Raw genomic sequence first — 19,690 nt, 5'->3', positions numbered from 1 at the left:
GAGGCTCACGCGCATAAAAGAAATTTACTAGTCTAAAGTCTAGATCCGCTGATCTTGGCAACGACAGTTGGCGCGCCAGGTAGGGGACCTTTGTGCGTGCATCTCCAAGTCTCAGATGGCCAATCGCGATAGCAGCTTTGCTCCGGGCTCCCTGATCCATTTCGGGTGCCTGGACTTCCTGGCCACCGGGAAAGGGATCGAGCTGATCCCTGTCCACGTCCTGCCCGCTCGTCCCGCTGCCCTCGGCACCACCACCAGGACGGCGATGAGCGGCCGGATGCCAGCCAGAAGGGCCTCACCAGAAGGATGGCTCTTCGGGCTACGCAACGCCACGGGGGCTCACGGCCGCCTCCTAGTGCGGTCCTTTGCCACGTCGCCCGCGAGCAACGATCTCGTGGGCGTGGCAAGGACAGTCTCCGACACTGGCTCCAGTAACGAGAATCCCCACCCCTCGCGTGAGTGCTTCATGACTGACGCGCACTCCGAGGGGTCCAACGGCGACGGTGTCGAGGGAAGGCAACGGGCTCCCCCCTCGCGCGCCGCAGCTACAACTGGGGCCCTACCCAGGGCCCCAGAGGGCTCTCTGCAACCGAAAGCGCACATGGGCGCTCGCCAAGAAGTAGAGCACCCCCGCCACGAGGGGGGAGCACGACAACGAGCGCGCGACGTCCAGGAACGCATCTGTGCGGATGGAGAACGTCCACCGCTCTTTGCCCGCGCCAGCCAGAACGTCGCCGCCGCGGCGGTGTTACTCCGACAGCTCCCCGAGCCGGCAACACCTGAGGAGCGACGGGCGCACCAAGAGATGCGTAACCTGCTCGAGTGCGCCGCCGTCCAGCAGGCAGAAAGTTCAGCGTCTCGACGACGCGGCAAGAACGCCAGTAGGGCGACGCAGGGCGCCCCCCCGGAACGGCGGGGGGAATCTGTTCATCAACCCCCTCCGGAGGCGAATCCGGCTGCGACCGTCCAACGAGCACCGCCACTCGCGGTAGGCGAGGCCCGATCCGTCCACCAGCGCGTCGGCCTCGTCCGCGACGCCCGTGACACGCTGAACGCACGGAGATGTTCCCGCGCGGACAGGGGGGACGGGGCGGACCGTGGCTACCACGTCCACCGTGGCGGGCGCTACGACAGCGGGGAAGACCGCAGTCCGAGCCCTGGAGCGGCCGGACCTCGGGCCTTCTCCACGCGCATCCTAAATGCGCCCTTTCCGCCGCGCTTTAGGCAACCCACGAGCGTGGCCAAATACTCGGGGGAGACCAACCCTGGAGTATGGCTCAGCGATTACTGGCTTGCATGTCAAGCCGGCGGGGCGGACGATGACCTGTTCATCATCCGCAACTTACCCCTGTTTCTGGCAGACTCCACGAGAGCCTGGTTACAACATATCCCTTCAGGGCGCATTCGCAACTGGAATGACCTGAAGGAGGTTTTCGTAGGAAACTTCCAAGGGACATACACACGCCCTGGCAACTCCTGGGATCTCCGGAGCTGCCGCCAGGGGGCGGACGAGTCCCTCCGGGATTACATCCGGCGCTTCTCCAGAAAGCGCACCGAGCTCTCCAACGTCGCCGACGCTGACGTCATAGGAGCCTTCCTGGCGGGGACCTCTTGCCGACCCCTCGTCCACGAGCTAGGGCGCCGAGGCCCGCGAACCACGGAAGAGCTCCTCAACATCGCCACTAGCTATGCCTCTGGCGAAGAGGCTGTCGGAGCGATCTTTGATCGTTCCAAAGGCAAGGCGAAGCGGGAGGAGGACGCTGACGAAGGCACCTCCAACCGCCAGCAGCAGAAGAAGAAGGGCAAGCAGCGACGCGAGGCCCCCCTCGTGGCCGCAGTCGAACGCAAGCGAGGGCAGCCGCCCCCCGAAGGCGCACCCGGCTTCTTCGACAAGCTGCTCGAGGGACCGTGCCCGAACCACGAGTTCCCCGTCAAACACGCCTACAAAGACTGCAACCTCATGAAGAGGTTCTTCGTGGGCAATCTGGTGAAGGGTGACCGAAAGCGGAAGCCCGACGAGGAAAAGAAAGGCGACGAGGAGAAGGAAGACGGCTTCCCCAAAGTGGATGGCTGCTTCATGATCTTCAGGGGCTCCGCAGCATATGACACCAAGCGCCAGCAGAAGCTGGAGCGTCGGGAGGTCTATGCGGCCGAGCCTGCAACTCCGGCCTTCCTCGATTGGTCCGTGTCGGCCATCACATTCGACAGGTCAGACCACCCTGGACGCGTCCGGCACCCAGGGCGCTACCCACTAGTCGTCGACCCCATCGTCGGCACGACGCGTCTCACCAAGGTACTCATGGATGGGGGCAGCGGCCTCAACCTCCTCTACGCTGAGACCCTCGACGCCATGGGGATCGATCGCTCCCGTCTCCGTCCTAGCAAGGCTCCCTTCCATGGCGTCGTGCCAGGGAAGCAGGCAACGCCTCTCGGGCAAATCGACCTGCCCGTCACATTTGGGACCCCTTCCAACTACAGGAAGGAGGTTCTCACCTTCGAGGTGGTGGGGTTTCGCGGAACCTACCACGCCATCTTGGGCCGCCCATGCTACGCGAAGTTCATGGCAATCCCCAACTACACCTACCTCAAGCTCAAGCTGCCGGGACCCAACGGGGTCATCACCGTCGGCACGACCTTCCAGAAGGCGTACGAGTGCGACGTCGAGTGCTGCGAGTACGCCGCGGCTATCACCGTCTCGGGCGACATGGTGGCCCAGCTTGAGGAGGCGATCGAGGACCAGCCCGACGCCAAGCAGTCAGGAACCTCCTTTGAGCCCACCGAAGGTATCAAAGAAGTCCCTCTCGATCCTGGCTGTTCCAGTGGAGGGGTCGTGCGGATCAGCGCAGCCCTATCCCCCAAATAGGAAAGCGAGCTCGTCGACTTCCTCCGCGCAAACAGCGACATCTTTGCGTGGAAGCCCTCGGACATGCTAGGCATCCCGAGAGAAGTCGTCGAGCATTCCTTGAACATCAGGGCCGGCTCCAAGCCAGTGAAGCAAGGCCTGCGTCGTTTCGACGAAGAAAGGCGCAGAGCCATTGGCGAAGAGCTCCAGAAGCTCCTGGCGGCCGGATTCATCAAGGAAGTACACCACCCCGAGTGGTTGGCCAATCCTGTTCTTGTACCGAAAAAGAACGGGAAATGGAGGATGTGTGTCGACTATACCGGACTCAACAAAGCGTGCCCAAAGGATCCGTTTCCTTTGCCACGCATAGATCAAATAGTTGACTCAACCGCCGGGTGCGAAACTCTCAGTTTCCTCGACGCATACTCCGGCTATCACCAGATTGCGATGAAAGAGGCCAACCAACTCGCCACCTCCTTCATCACCCCCTTTGGCCCCTACTGCTATGTTAAGATGCCGTTCGGCCTTAAAAACGCGGGGGCTACCTTCCAGCGATGCATGCTTAAGTGTTTCGGAGACCTCATAGGACGGACCGTTGAGGCCTATGTCGACGACATCGTTGTCAAATCCAGGAAGGGCGATCAACTCGTTCCCGACCTGGAGCTAGCCTTCGAAAGGCTAAGGGATAAGCGCATCAAGCTTAACCCCGAAAAGTGCGTGTTCGGGGTCCCAAGGGGCATGCTGCTAGGCTTCATCGTCTCCGTGCGCGGCATCGAGGCAAACCCGGAGAAGATTGCGGCCATCAACGACATAGGGCCGATCCGGAACATGAAGGGAGTGCAGCGCGTCATGGGATGCTTAGCATCCCTCAGCCGCTTCATCTCGCGCCTCGGCGAGCGAGGACTTCCTCTCTATCGGCTCCTGAAAAAATCCGACCGCTTTGAGTGGACCAGCGAGGCGCAGGAGGCGCTTGACCGGCTCAAGGACCTCCTGACGAAGGCCCCAATCCTAGTTCCGCCGGCCGACGGCGAGACCCTTCTACTCTACGTCGCGGCAACCACCTAGGTGGTCAGCGCGGCCCTAGTAGTGGAACGGGAGGAGGAGGGGCACGCTCTTAAGGTGCAACGCCCGGTGTACTTCATCAGCGAAGTATTGTCCGAATCCAAGTCACGATACCCGCAGATCCAGAAGCTCGTCTACGCCATCCTCGTCACGAAGAGGAAGCTGCGTCACTACTTCACCTCCCATCCGGTAACGGTCGTCTCTTCATTCCCGCTTGGTGAAGTAATCCGGAACCCAAATGCAACAGGAAGGATCGCGAAGTGGGCGCTCGAGCTTATGGATCAGGGTATCACCTACGTCCCCCGCACCGCCATTAAGTCCGAGGTACTTGCCGATTTCATGGCCGAGTGGACAGAGGTACAAACTCCGACGGCAACAGAGGAGCAGGAGTACTTGACGATGTACTTCGACGGGTCGCTGATGAGGGCCCGCGCCGGAGCAGGCCTCGTCTTCGTCTCTCCGCTGGGCGTGCGCATCAGGTACATGATCCGCCTCCATTTTCCTGCATCCAACAATGTCGCTGAGTATGAAGCCCTGCTCAACGGGCTCCGCATCGCCATCGAGCTGGGCATTCGTCGACTAGACGTCCGAGGCGATTCCCAGTTGGTCGTCGAACAAGTCATGAAAGAATGGAGCTGCCACGACCCAAAAATGGCCACCTACTGCAACGAGGTACGTAAGCTCGAGGACAAGTTCGACGGGTTGGAGCTCAACCACGTCGCAAGGCGCTTCAATGAAGCCGCCGACGAGCTCGCAAAAGGCGGCGTCCGGCCGGATGCCCGTCCCCGACGGCGTCTTCGTTAGCGACCAGCTAAAGCCTTCAATCTGTTGCCCGGAGCCAGCAGGGGTCGGCGGGGCATGCCCAGCCTTGGGGGCGGGATCCGAGCCAGGGGAGGTCGGCAGCACGCCACCTGTCCTGGACCCAAGCACCGATCCCAAGGGAACTAACGCTGCCCCACCCGACCCGGCCCCGGAAGCCAAGCCTCCCGACCCCGTGGTTATGGAAATCGAGGCGGGCCCCGCGGCGGGGGCTGACCCCTCGACCGATTGGAGAGCCCCGTACCTCGACTACCTTATCCACGACGCGCTCCCGACCGACAAGACCGAAGCCCGCAGGATCACGCGCCGTGCGAAATCCTTCACCATCATCGACCAGGAGCTTTACAAGCGAAGCAAGCCACACTGGGATCCTCCAGCGCTGCATCCCGATCGAACAAGGAAAGGCGCTGATCCAGGACATCCACGCCGGGGCTTGCGGTCACCATGCTGCGCCAAGGACGCTTGTGGGCAATGCCTTTTGACAAGGTTTCTACTGGCCAACCGCGGTCGCGGATGCTACCCAGGTAGTCCGCACTTGCGAAGGATGCCAATTCTTTCCCCGCCAAACCCACCTGCCCGCGCAGGCGTTACAAACCATCCCCATCACGTGGCCGTTCGCGGTCTGGGGGCTGGATCTCGTCGGACCCTTCAAAAGGGCGCCTGGGGGCTTCACCCACCTACTCGTCGCCATCGACAAGTTTTCCAAATGGATCGAAGCAAGGCCCGTGGCGCAAATCAAGTCCGAGCAGGCGGTACAGTTCTTCACCGACATCATCCACCGCTTCGGGATCCCGAACTCCATCATAACCGACAATGGTACGCAGTTCACCGGAAAGAGATTCCTCCAGTTCTGCGACGACCACCACATTCGAGTGGATTGGGCGGCAGTTGCGCACCCCCGCACGAACGGGCAAGTCAAACGAGCCAACGGCATGATACTTCAGGGTCTCAAGCCACGGATCTTCGACCGCCTTAAAAAGTTCGGCGGACGATGGGTTGTGGAGCTCCCACCAGTCCTCTGGAGCCTGAGGACGACCCCCAGCCGGGCGACAGGATTCACCCCGTTCTTCATGGTTTACGGGTCCGAGGCCATCTTGCCCACCGACCTGGAGTACGGGTCACCAAGGGTCAAAGCATATGACGAACAGGGAAACCAGGTGTCGCTCAAGGACGCACAAGACCAACTCGACGAGGCGCGAGATGTAGCCCTGCTACACTCAGCTAAGTACCAGCAGGCCCTACGGCGTTACCACAGCCGCAGGATACAAGGCCGCGCCTTCAACGTCGGAGATCTAGTGCTCCGCCTCGTCCAAGACAACAGGGGTCGGCACAAGTTGACTCCCCCATGGGAAGGCCCGTTCATCGTCGCACAGGTGCTACGGCCAGGCACCTACAAGCTGGCAACTCCCGACGGGCAAATCTTCAGCAACGCCTGGAACATAGAACAGCTAAGGCGCTTCTACCCATAGCTCCCATTTATAAGTTATGCACGACTTTGCCCTCGTTTTCGTTTAAGCTCAGGGGTATCCGACCCTGGCCTCGTTCCAGGGTCACATACCCCTCGGGGGCTACCAGTTTTGTTCTTCTGCTAAAAAGAAACCCTGAGCCACCTGGGCTCAGGTCTTTTCGTTTAAGCTCAGGGGTACCCGACCCTGGCCTCGTTCCAAGGTTGCATACCCCTCGGGAGCTACCAGTTTTGATCTTCCACGAAAAAAGAAGGCCTTTTCTTTTAAACTCAGGGGTATCCGACCCTAGCCTGGCTCCAGGATCGCACACCCCTCGGGGGCTATCAGGGGTCCCGACCCCAGCCGCTGGGCACCGCTAAAAAGAAAACGCTTTTTCTTCTTTCAAAAAACCGAACACTCCCTTTCGAAAACTTTTGGACGCAAAAAGATAAGGATGCGTGAACGGTACTCAGCCAAGTTGCGATCGGACTGCGAAAAAGCCTACGCCCCAGCGGCTACGGTACCTTCGCCCATCAAAAACTTACTGACGCGCCCGGCAACGCATCCAAAAGCTTTCAAGACCAAAGGAATAACAAAGGGAAACAGTTTCCTTAGCGCAAAATAAAAAGTCATAAGAACAGGCCCGTATGGCCAGCACGAACAAGTTCGAAACGACTGACTTAAGTACAAACGTTTTTTTGGGCACAAGCCCGGTACAGCTAATTAACAGGAGGGTCGGCTGGAGCGGTGGTCCCGGGGTCGGCTGAAGCAGCGGCTTCGGGGTCGACAGGAGCGACGGCTTTAGGGTCGGCGACGGCGGCGGCTTCAGGGTCGCCGGCGGCAGGGGCCTCGGGGCCGGCAGGAGCGGCTTCAGGGTCGGCAGGGGGACGGCTTCATCCTCCAGAAGCTTCGCGAGGGCCTCCGCCGGCGCGGTCACCGCGGAGTCGATCTCGTCCAGCTCGGCGTCGGTGTAGCCGGCGCAGTACCCCTCACTCATCCCGACAAAGTTAATGTCGGCATAGTGAGAGCCGAAGACCCTGAAGGCGCGCCGCACACCAAGGTGAAGCGCGTCCACGGCAATCTCGCGGCGGCGACGGCGCACTTCGAGGACACGGGCCGGCAGCGAGCTCGACCCCTCCTCCGGAGCAACGCCGAAGTCCTCGCAGATGACGCGGACCGCATCCCGCAGGGCGCTATGCTCGTCGCGCTCCTCGTCGAGCAAAACCCGCAACCTGGCGAGGTCATCTGCAGGAGCCGATCAAGAAATCCCACCAAGTCAAAGGGAGCGAAACACCAACGACACAAAAATAAAGGAGCAGAAAGAGCCTCACCGTCGGCCTGGGCCTTCAGCTCGCGCTCCCGGTCGACGCTACGGGACAAGGCGGACTGGAGCCCGTGCACCTGCAAATGGAATTGGTCGCGTTCCGTGCGAAGGGCTGCATTCTCCCCCCTCAGTCGCGCCAGTTCCTCGGCGTCTCGGCGGGCCCGCTCAGTAGCCGCGGCTCTTAGCCCCTCGGCGTCGCGGCGGGCCCTGTCCATGGCAGCCTGGAACTGCTGGAGGTTGAGGCGGGCCTTCTCCGCGACGGCCTGGAGCTTGGCCTCGGCACGCCGCGCCCCCTCTAGCGCCGCCTGCTCGCGCCCCTCCAGGTCGCGAACGGCCCCCTGGGCGGCGCCAAGCTGCAGGGCCAGATCCCTGGAGCGCTCCCTCTCGGTGTTGTAATGTTCCCAGAGGCTCCGCTGCCGCCGGAGGAAGTCGGATTTCTCCAGGCTGCCCTCCTGGAGAGCCTGCAAAGCAGCATGCCGTTAAAGCAAAAAAGTAAAAAGAAGGAACTCATCACCGAGCGGCAGAAACAACATACCTGGCTGCCAGGGACCACGGTGTCGGCCAAAACCCCCAACGCCAAGGTCAGAGCCGCCTGGACCTGGGCGACGCCGCCGTGCATCGCCTGCCACTTATGCCACTCGGCGGCATCATCCAGTGCGTAGAGGCGCCTTGGCGGGTCGTCGCGGGACGTCCAGCGGAGGATGTGCCCTCTCCACGCCCCAGGGATGGAGGAAGCTGAGGGCGGAACAAGGGCCGATTCTGACGTCGCCGTCGATGACGACATTACGACGCCAGAAACCCCCAGATCCGCCGACGGCTCCGGCGCCTGCGCGCCCGTCGCCACCGCGGCCGCCGACGGCACCCCTGTGGGCACCTCCGTCTCGACCACCGGAGTCACCCCCGCGGGAGCAATCGGGACGGAGACCTCGGCCTCCGACACCGATGCCTTCGCCGCCGCCGTGCCCTCGGGAGCCAGCGCCCCCTCTGCCTCCGACCCCGCCACGGCGGCGGGGGCATCCGCCCTGCCCACCGCCGTCTCCGCCTCCTCCGCCTCGTCGGCGTCAAGGTCGATCACCTCCCTGGCTTGTAGGCCCGGGGGAATCACGACCCGAGCCGGAAGGGCGACCGGTGGGGCCGCGGGCGGAGTGGAGTCCGCTCCCCCTCCTGCGGCTGACTCCGCCATCGTCCCGACGACCGGCTCCTCAGCGGTCACCTCCGCCGGGGGACCTGTGGCCACGACAGGAACCCCGCCAGTCGCCGCTGGCGGGGTGGCGGCCCGCCCCCCGAAGGAGGACGACGTCCGCAGCATCTTCTTGGGCGCCAGCCGTAGGGTGACGCCGCGGGGAGAAGTGCTGCACGTCGACGGTCAGGCGTCAAATAGGAACATACGGAAAGAGAAAGGAAGGATGACATGTGGGAAGATTCAACTTACGCCCTCGAAGCGCAGGGACGGCGCGCGCGCTTCGACTCCGAGCCGGACGCCGACCCCGGGGCATCTGGCAGTGGCCGCTTGTCGCCACCTCGTTGCCCTCCGCCAGCAGGCACGGCGGCGGGGGCAGCTCCCACGGATCCCCGAGGAGCTCCCCGAGCGGACTCTTAGGGGGCGCCCCGCGCCGGACCCGAGACAGCGACAGGGGCGGACTCTGAAGGCCCCTGCGGCGCGCTCCGGCTCGACGCCGGGGCAACATCCCTTGCCAGCCCCGAGGGAGCGCCCCGCGCCTGCTCCTGGGGGGTGCCCTGGGACGACCCCGAGGGGGCGCCCTGCGTTCCTCCCCGGGGGAGGTCCTGCGCCGACCCCCGGGGGACGTCCTGCGTCGCCCCCTGGGGAGCAATCCGCACCGGCTCTTGAGGCGCGCGCTGCGCCGACCCTTGAGGAGCGGTCCGCGCCGGCTCCTGGAGCGCGCGCTGTGCTGGCCCCTGGGGCACGGCCCCAGGACCGGGGGGAGCCGGATCCCGGGCGGACGCTCCCGCCGCCACACCCCCTGCCGCCGTCTGCGGGGGTGCGTCACGAATCACCAAAGCCCCCGAACGGGGGGCGAACAGCTCTTCCTCCTCTTCCTCCTATTCTTCTTCTTCTTCGTCTTCTTCTTCATCGTCGTCGTCGTCGTCGGACACGACCGCCCCCCTCCGCCACCGTTGGAACTCCTTGGCGGCCTTCTTCCGCCGCTTCTCCGTCTCCTTGTCCTTGCGGCGTTTGTCCTTCTCCGCCTGGAGACGGTTGCGAGCCCTCCGTGCGGCATCCTCCGGCACCGGCGGGAGGGAGTCCTCAACCCGGGTCAGCATGCCCTGCGAAGCGAAAAAGAGGATCCACATCAGAACAACAAGACAGCGGAACGTCAGGGGGGAGAAGAGGTGGCCCAGACGCCTTACCAGGTCCACGAAGCCCTGCTCCGGGCGCATCGGCGGATGCCTGGGGACCGGGTAGTCGACGTCCTTGTCCTCCAGCGCCTCCCAGAGCTGTTGCCGGATCTCGGAGGCAGCGAGCGCGCCTGTCGCCAGGACGGTGCCCTCGGGCGGCATGTCGGGGGTCATGACGCCAAGTGGCCGGGCCCGGAGCATCAGCGGCGCCACCCGCCGGGCGTGGTATGCGCCGATGACCCCGGCGCCGGTGAGCCCCTCCCGCTTCAGCTGCCCAATGGCCTGCAGCAGGTCGGAGATCTTCCTCTTCTCCTTCTCCACCGGCCCGTACGCCCACACGTCGGGTGCCGCGTCGATGGTGCGGCCGGTGAACACCGGCAGGGGGGAGTTCGGGTAGTTCTTCACGTAGAACCACTGATTATGCCACCCCTTGTGAGACACCGAGGTCTTCACTGTCATGTACTCCTTGGAGCGAGTATGACGGAGATGGATCCCGGCGCACCCAATCGGCACCAGAGGCGACCGCTGCTGGCTCCCAGCCTTCCCCGCCTTCTGGTACAGGCTCACCGTGAAGAAGTACTTCCACAGCTCGAAGTGGGGCTCGATCCCCAGGAAGCCCTCGCACAGCGCGACAAATGCCGCGATGTGCTGGATCCCATTGGGGTTGAGGTGCTGGAGCTCGAGCCCGTAGTAGTGGAGGAGCCCGCGGAAGAAGCGGCTTGGAGGGGAGGCGAACCCCCGCTCGTGGAAGTGGGCGAAGGAGACGACGTAGCCGGCGGGCGGCGACGGAACCTGCTCCGACCCCGGCAGCCTCCACTCGTCCGCCGCCGTCCTCTCGCAGAGGAGCCCCTTTCGCACCAGGCCCTCCGCGCGGTTGGCGGTGAAGTGGGAAACTCCCCAGAAGGCCATCGCCGAAGAAGGAAGGGGACCGACGGAGGCGAAGACGAAACGCGCGGCGAGAAGCAACGGGAACGAGGCGAGCAAGGCGAGCGCAGGTGAGCTAGGAAGGCAAGAAGGCTTGAGCGCGAAAGGAGAGGAACCGGCGCGGCGTGCTTCTGCTTTTATAGGAAGAGTACCGGGGAAGCCAAATCGACACCCCGGCCGCCATAAGTACGGCGCTAGGTACGCCCCTGCCACGCCCGTTTCCTTTCGAAAATCGCACGCACGATCGGCCGCGGAGAAACATCCTATCTTCCTCGATCCGCGGGACGGCGCTTCCATAACTCCACTCCCCGGGCTTCGCGCCCACGACGCTCCCCACGATCGGCCCTGGCACATCAACCGCTCCGCTCCGGTCCAAGGCCCATAGGGAGGTAAGAAAGGGATACAGGGCTGAAAACGCCCCTACGGCCCAATACGGTCCAGGGGTTCGAAAGCTGGCCCAACACGGGTTCGACAGCTGCCCCAGGACATCCCCGAGCAAGGGGTGAGAAGGGACGGGCCCGCTAGCGGCCAACACCCAGGCGAGCGAACGCCAAGGGCGCCCCAACCTCACGTTCGAGTCCCGCTCAGTATAAAGTTCATGGTTTTTCCATGGGGAAAGGCAACGAGCCCTCAGATCCGATCGAACGGATCCGAGAACTATATGAACTGACCGACGGGAAATTGGAGTACGCCACCAGCTTGGCCCGAGCCGGACCCCCCCGAACGGGGACCGGGACTCCACTCGAACTTACCCGCTTGCAGCTCAAATGAGCACCACTGTTCGTCCTACGCGGATAACGTGGCCCGGCTCAACCCCTCCGTCCTAGCGAACGGACGCTTGAGGGGCAACGACCAGAAAGTCGACCTGGCCTCCCGATCGGTTTCCTGCAATGAGCAGGAGCTCGGGGGCTAGCCTCGCGAAAACTACCACACGTGTGGTCACAAACTGACAGGTTCTCTCGAGCATGGCGAAGATGGAACAAGCGCACCATGATACAGGAACCGATGGCAAACAGCGAAAGGAGCCTCCGGAGGAGCACTCCTGCTCCACCACAGGCTCGGGGGCTACTGTTGGGGGGAAATATTAACGACCCCCTAATACGCTGCTTAAAGAAACAAACATGGAGGCCCAGGCCCACCAAAGCATGATCAAGTCTCCGCCTCGCCCGACCCAGGCGTCAGGATCGGGAGCGCCCGACCTCCCCCCGCAAGGCCTCCGCCTCGCCCGACCGTAACCCCAGGGTCGGGAGCGCCCGACCCTGTACCACAAAGGTTCCGCCTCGCCCGACCCCGAGCGAAGGAGTCGGGCACACTGAGGTCCGCGGGGTCAGAATCCCCCTCGGATACGATCCGCATAGACAAGACAAATCCTGTGGGTCCCCCCGTCGGACTCACCATAAATGCGCCGCAGAGTTGGCAGAGCGCAGGGCGACCGCGCCCCTCACGCAACCCGGCGCAAGTACCCGCGCATGACCATCCTGTGCGAGCTACAGTGCCGGCGGCCAGCTCCTATTCGTCGCAGGGTACTCATGACCTGCGGCGACCGGAGCAAAGGAGGGAGCGGCCCCGTCCTCGGGTCCCGCACGCCCTCGGGTCCCGCGCAAACGGTAGTACAGGTGTGAAGCTCCCACTCTCTGCAAGACGTCGCCGGAGCAGCGGTATCCGCCGTCCTCCCTAATGGACGGCGGAGTGACGACGAAACCGCCTCATCATGACCTAACCTGGTACCTACGAACACCGAAGAAGCTACCTACGGGGAGCAGCGACACTTGGCGTCTGGCGACCACCCATCCCGGCATGCATGGCGGCACGCGTTTAGGGTCGGCAGGACATCGGGCGCCTTGGCTCTCCCTCCTCCTCCATGCCTGTCTTTTTACCATCTTACTCTTTACCTTTTACCCGGTCCCAATTGTAACTCCGGCCGGCCCCTTGTGATATAAAAGGAGGAACGTAGAGTCGGAGAAAGGCCGGAATCAAGAGATCCCCAGATCAAAAAACCCACCTCTTCTCTAGCACACCATTGTGCACTACCGCTGGGGAAGAGGACACCAAAACAAAAGAGACTTGGGACCCGTCCCTCTCTCGCCAATCTGTAACTCCCTACTACAGAATCCCCGCGTGGGCAACACGAGCATCCTCGACACTGGACGTAGGGCCTCTCTTGCCCGAACCAGTCTAAAACCGTGTCTCCCGCGCAACCATCTGAGGCTCACGCGCATAAAAGAAATTTACTAGTCTAAAGTCTAGATCCGCTGATCTTGGCAACGACAGATACCAATTGAAAGGATCGTGTGATGCCTAGATGGGAGTAAATAGGCTCGATCTAAACACCTGAAAATTCTTCACAGTGAAATTAAATACGTCGGAACTTCCGACACTATGCCGGAACTTCCAATAGGGTCGGAACTTCTGGTACAGGAGCGGAACTTCCAACAGAGTAAAAGGTACTCTACAAAATTCAAATTTAAACAGGTTTCAGCAGAATCTATTTGAATCAAAAGTTTAGCAATGAAGTATAGAGACTACTGCAGGTGATATTTATGAGAGAAACTTCACAAGAGTATAGATTGGCACAAATCAAGCTCTAGGTCAACAAGAACTTGAAGAACACAACAAGCACATGAGATAAAGAATTTGTTTATCGAAGTTCACTCCCACAAAGGAAGCTGCATCTCCATCGAGGAGCTCACAAAGAGCTAGGTCGTCACTAACCCTTTACCTCTCTCAATAATCCACAAAGGACGATTGAGTCACTTATTATGAATCCTCCAAGAGGATGGGCAATACAAACTTTCTAGGTGCACCACAATAAGAGGACGCTCAAACGGGCGACGCCGAACCGTCTAGAAGTAAGCTTCAAGGGTAGCAAACATGAATCGATGACCGAAGATGCTCAAGTGCTCTTGAGATGAACTTGGTTGACCTCACACTCAAAGCTAGAGTCACACACCTCAAATCCTTCTCTCACCCAAACGCTACCTTAAAACTCTCAAAGATTGAGCTCAAGGAGGGAGTGGGGAGGAGTATTGAATACTTTTGGAGGTGTTTGTCTCGAGTTAGGTCAGCAGCAAATGAAGAGGGGGCTGAGGGGGTATAAATACATGAGCCCCAAAAACTAGCCGTTGCTGTGCTATTAAGTGATTGTCGGAACTTACAACACCGGGTTGGAACTTCCGACCCTAATTGATTAAATTCGCTGAGCAACCTCTGTCGGAAGTTACTGGGAACTTCCGGCAGTTGTCGGAACTTCCGACAAATGCAAAATCTGTGAGAAATTGCATGTGCATGTGTGTGATTAAGGTGTCTCTCATAGGTGGTTAGTATCTCAAATAAGCATTTTGACATCTTCAAGTCAACAAGCCGCGGGTATTCCTATAATCAAATTCAAAATTAGAAAATGATAAACGATCTTCTCTTAAGCTCCAACACCGTTCTTCAACAAATTTGGGGTAATTTCTTACATCTTTTTATTTCTTTTGCTTTGAGCCTATCAATTTCTCAATAAAATCATTAGTTCCTTAATTATGCATGCCATCAACACCGAAACCCACTTAGAGGGCCAAGATGCACTTTAACCTCTGCCAAGCTTTCGACGCCTCCAAGTCTTTCGCTCCCGCTCCCGGGCCACCTAGTCGACTCGTCTTCGTCCCGCTTGACTCGCCGACGTTGTATCCATCCCGTCTGTGTCCTCTTGCTCTTTCGTGCATCATGTGGATCGCTTATGACTCCATCACATCATACACCTACACATCACAAGACAAAAGATACAACACACAAGATATATTTTACACACAACACAACACAACGCACACAACACCTCCGGTTAGCCATTAGCATAATCATGCACATATAAAATATTGACTCAACCGGTAAAACCTCAAATCATCCAGTCAATTACTCATCACAAATAGAGCAAGGCATATATCAACTTGGTCTCTCAGTAGTCCCTATCCCCCCTTGCCGCACTAAGAACCCAGCATGCATATGCATCCATTGTTGATGCGGTCGCAAACCTGCCTCCTCCGTGCTATGGAAACTTGGTGAGGTTCCCCTCACGGCTTCATTCTGGAGCTTGGACGACTACCCAGCTGCCTGTGAGGACACCAAGTGTGTATCATCATCAGGACTTGCAACTTTTGCTGGCAGGAAATGGTAGCACTTTAATTAGGTGCATGTGAGAGTGTCAATAACATATCAAGTAGGCCGAGCCTGTGTGCGGTTATATATATGGTGCAAAATGGCAAAGAAAAAAGGGCTCAGGTTTGTTTTTTTTTTATAAAAAAGTAGTGTTACAAGTGCAGTTTACGTTTTCCGTTCAAGCAAACATTGATAGCATTGTGCTGCGAGGGTGTGTAGAATAGAAAAGGAATGGAAAGAAGATTTGAAGCAGAAGACAAGCTTGCCACTAGTTTGCCGTCAGACACAAACCGTTGCGTGCCAACTGCTTCAAGCAGAACCGAATCAGAGCCGGAAGGGGGATTAAGCGAAACGATAAAAATAACAGCTGGAGACGCGGGGAATCGAACCCCGTGCCTCTCGCATGCGAAGCGAGCGCTCTACCATATGAGCTACGTCCCCTGGTTGCGATTGATCAAATGTGACAATAAATCATTGCTTGACGTGCTCTTCTGGCTTGCCTGGAACGCAGGCCCTATACTGTGTAGTGGTGCTCGTTCCTCTCCGTCCGGCATGTCACACTGGTCATGGAACGAGAAACCTAGCCACGATGGCTAGATCATCATACTAACTTCAGATATGCCAGGCAAACCATTGCATTGATAACCTGTAGGACGAGTGCAGAGTTGAAAACGAAACGTAGTTTCAGAGTACAAAAAAACTAAATCCTAGTCTACGGCGATCTTGTTTGTGGTAATTGGGCCGCTCTCACCGTCTCACCTCTTCTTGACTGATCTTATTTGTGTTGATGATTGGGTACATGACCATTGATTATGAAAAGTAATTATCGGTATTATCGATTTTAGTTTGGTAACTTTTAAATTGGTTAGATCTCTCCTCTACTGATCAACTTAGCCTAGCAGAGATGCGATCAATTATATGAATGCCTCTCAAGCCACCTTTTTCTGTATCTACAGAGTTGAAGTGATCTTCACTTACATGGTCAGCTGCATGCCGATAAATTCCTCCCAGGTCCAAGACTCCAAGCACTACGCACGTGCACCTTCTCGAGCAAATTGGATGAGCAACCGGCAGCATATGGTACGTGCTGGTGGGATCCACCTAGCTCGCAGTCCAATTCATGGTGGGGGTTAACTTAAAAGTTCAGTTCACCCTGGACTCCTGGAGGCCTGGACAAGCAATGTCAGGCGGTCAGAGCATTGGCCATAGGCAAGTACGTTCTGAAATATGAATACTGCATCTCGATGATCATCCCTACCTAGAAAGCTGCAGGCAATTCCTTGGCATGTGCCGTCAAGTTTGTTTTAAGTCAAACTTTTATAACTTTGATGTTGACTACTAACACATAACTCATAAAAGAAAAACCTTATATAACTTTTATAACTTCACCATCTCGTGCATTTTGCCGTCTCTCTGTGCTAGCTTACCGGCGGTGGCGTGCATAGACTGCTGGTATTCAAGCTAGTATGCGTAACAGCAATTCACTTGCTTTCTACGCTAGTTATACACCTTTTCTTTGCAACTAGCTAGTTTATATTAGCTTACTTGAGTTGTGTAGCTATTGAGAATTTGGGATATTGATGAAATTGGCCCCTCTTGACTTCAATCCTAGCTCTGCCACTGCTCACTTGTAAAATACTGGTAGTTTTTCCGTTCAAACAATTGCAAGTTGTAATCTGGTAAAATTTCGAGCCAAAAGGGGTAACCTTTTCAAGCAGAGAGTGGAAACAAGATTTAAAAGAAGAAAAAAAAATGAAGGTGGCAAGAGGTTTGCAACACTACTAGAATCCTAATAACCGAGCGCACTTAAACTGTTGGCTATTATCCAAGGCACTCGGAAATTCTAGTGGCCGACCGTATACCGTCGGCAACTTCCCCTCGCCGACTCTTGCATGGTGGTCACTTTGTTAGTGACGGTGAATGCCTGACCGTTCACCATCGGTCACATGCTGACCACGCTACTGAAGCAGACCCTCATCAAAATAGTTTGCCGACTGGTGATTACCCTTGGCCAATAATCGCTATTTTTATTTAAAATGTTTTTCACTTTCTTCTTTATTTTAATATATTTGGTTACGAAAATATTTTAATTCTGGTATGTCCATGTTCTGACATTGTTTTGCGTCAGTTCTGCAAACGTTACAAACCAATTGCATTATATTCTATGTTTTTATTTATTTCATATTAGCACAAAGTTTAATACAGAATTAAGGGCCTGTTTGGATACCTCATGTTAAAGTTTAACAAGTGTTAAAATTTTAACACTCTCAAATGGAGTGATAAAGTTTAACACATTGGGGTGTTTGGATGGTGTGTTAAACTTTAACACCTTTGATGGGAAATGACTCTATTGCCCCCTCATTTATGGCCGGTGGAGAGAGAGGGAGGAGAGAGAAGGGGGCAATGGTGGAAAAAAGTGAAGAGGGGGACCACTTTTAACAAGTTTAACAACTTTTAACACCCCCTTGAGGTGTTAAAGTTTTTGGGGGTGTTAAACTTTAACACCTAAGTTTTAACACATCTGTTTGGATCTCAAAGTGTTAAAAAGTGTTAAAACTAAGGTGTTAAACTTTAACACCCTCAATCCAAACAGGCCCTAAGAAGGAAGATGTGTAAAGACTCATATTAATTTGATTCCTCGTTAGGCTGTATATATTGAATAAAACAAGAATTACATGGGTTACAAGTAAAATAAGCATACATTATTCTCAGGCTACCTATGTATTTTACAGAAAACGTAAGAAAATGTGAATCCATCATATTTTGTCTTCTTGTCTTGGTCGATCCTTCACTCATTTTCAGTAATCCTCGATGGCACAAAATTTTGATCCCATTTGAGGCAGCAGATCTATAAATCCAAAAAATATGCAAACAGATTAGAATCCGGGATCAAAAATTGTTTGTAGAATAACGTACGTAATAACAAAAGCTTTCAAATTAAGAATAGATCAGGGCAATGATCTCTCTGGAAAAATGAAGAATCATGGAAAAGAACAAGCCTAAAAATGGATTAGTAGTGCATAATGTCTTCAGGCATAATGATAGTCTATTTCTGTACCGTACCTGTAAAGATGGATGTCACGCCCGCCATCAGGGGAAAGAACATACGGCTGTCAATGGTGAATTGGTGATGGTAGGTCTCGATCTACAATCTACAAACCTTTGTCCCCTTGTGAGTTGCGACACACCGCGGCATGGTGATTTGGTGACTAGCAGCAGGGCACCATCTTGCCGTGGGAACGGAGATGGCTCATCTTCTGACGGCTGCAGGGGGGCGGCAACCTACTCCGCCATGCATCTTGATGGGCGTCATATTTGGCAAGGGTTGCAACATCAGGACCTGCGAAGAACCTTCAGAATAAGTTACGAATCCTATATCTGAGTTGGAACTGGATCACGAACATACCATGGAGGAGAATAAGCCACGATCTTGGATGAGGATGAGAGAAGAAGAGAAGGATCTGAGACGGCATCCAATCACGAATGACTGCGATGTGGCCGGTTACATGATCTGACGATCTGAGAAGAGGAGTGGGACCGATTCGAAAAAAGCGTGGGACTAAAAATCAGGAAAAAGTAAGGACTGGCGGTTATAGCAAATATGCTGCGATCAATCCCGTAAATTTCTCTTGCTGCAAATGTTGCGCCGATGGTGGTTTGTAGACCCGTCGGCCATTCCGTAGCTTGCCGACTTGTGCCAAGAAACCTATCGGTCACTTCTGTAGGTTGGTGACTGTGACAACAAAACTATCAGACACTTAAATCATCGTTGGCCATTTGTACAATAGCCGAAGGTGATTAGCTGAACTGTTGGGAATATAAAGGTGCTCGGCAATTGTCGGCTTTACCAACGGGGCGGTCGGTCAGATATAATAACTCTCGGGTAAAGATAGGATTCTATTAGTGGACTAGAGACGACATTAGTGTAGCAAGTGCATGAAACAGCGAGCGCTCTACCATATGAGCTACGTCCCCATTTTGTTATTGAACAACCTTACAAATACCTTTAATATAAAAGCTGATATACTCTTGCCGACGTGAAGTTTGCGGATGGTTTTTCTTGTGCTTCTACTAGCTACGCTTGATTATAATCTAAACGAAGATTTTTCTCGCTTTTCGCTTCTCGTTATTCAAATCTCTAAAGCAGCTTACCACATAAGTGAGAATCGGTGGAAATAAGCAAAACGTTGGGTGGGATTCTCACTTATTTCTACCGATAAGCTGCTTATAAGAGTAAACAAACGGGGCCTTAGCACGCCGCACTGCCCTGTGAAAACCAGGAGCCTAGGCACTGTGGCAAGGCCATTACAAGTGGTAATAGCTTCGCTGGGGATGGCAGTCGGACCCATACGTGCGGGCGCCCGTGGGTTTCACACCCGATGGGTGCGGGCGTGGGTGCAAAATTCCACCCATGGGTCTAGACCCGACTCGCATTAAGATGGGTTGGGTGTGGGTGTGAATTTTCACTCGTGGGTGTCCAATGGGGCCCATCATAACAACGTATTACGTATATTCTAGTTCACCTCATGACACATGACCCTTTGTACCATGAATTCGATCCAGCCCAACTGAAACCCTAGACTACACAATCATTCACTCAGTCATTGATCCATGATTTGCCTATGGAACTATGGATGGTTGGAGCTGGAAACTGTTACTTGGTGGTTTTATGTTTGTTGAATGGCCAGTGTGCTAGTCTTGTGATGTCTCTAATTAATTCTTTATTTACGTATCAGCAGGGCGGGCTAGGATTTGGGGTATGGGTATTCAAAAATTTCA

At 56.3% G+C, this 19,690-nt stretch overlaps 1 long non-coding RNA gene and 1 other non-coding gene across 2 annotated transcripts; both read right to left on the bottom strand.

The window, feature by feature from the left end:
* Window positions 1-15,279: 15,279 nt before the first annotated feature.
* TRNAA-CGC (transfer RNA alanine (anticodon CGC)) lies at window positions 15,280-15,352 on the bottom strand. The gene has a single exon. It is a non-coding gene; the product is annotated as a tRNA-Ala (tRNA).
* A 2,170-nt stretch (window positions 15,353-17,522) lies between these two features.
* LOC117835589 (uncharacterized) lies at window positions 17,523-19,041 on the bottom strand. The gene is made up of 2 exons (XR_004635953.2): window positions 17,975-19,041; window positions 17,523-17,759 (listed from the first exon to the last, which is right to left on the bottom strand). It is a non-coding gene; the product is annotated as an uncharacterized lncRNA (long non-coding RNA).
* Window positions 19,042-19,690: the final 649 nt, after the last annotated feature.

The sequence above is a fragment of the Setaria viridis genome, chromosome 1 (genome assembly GCF_005286985.2).
Source record: "Setaria viridis chromosome 1, Setaria_viridis_v4.0, whole genome shotgun sequence".
Classification (NCBI taxonomy): Eukaryota; Viridiplantae; Streptophyta; class Magnoliopsida; order Poales; family Poaceae; genus Setaria; species Setaria viridis.
The sequence above is the reverse complement of the archived record's forward strand: the minus strand, read 5'-3'. Positions and strand labels throughout refer to the sequence as shown.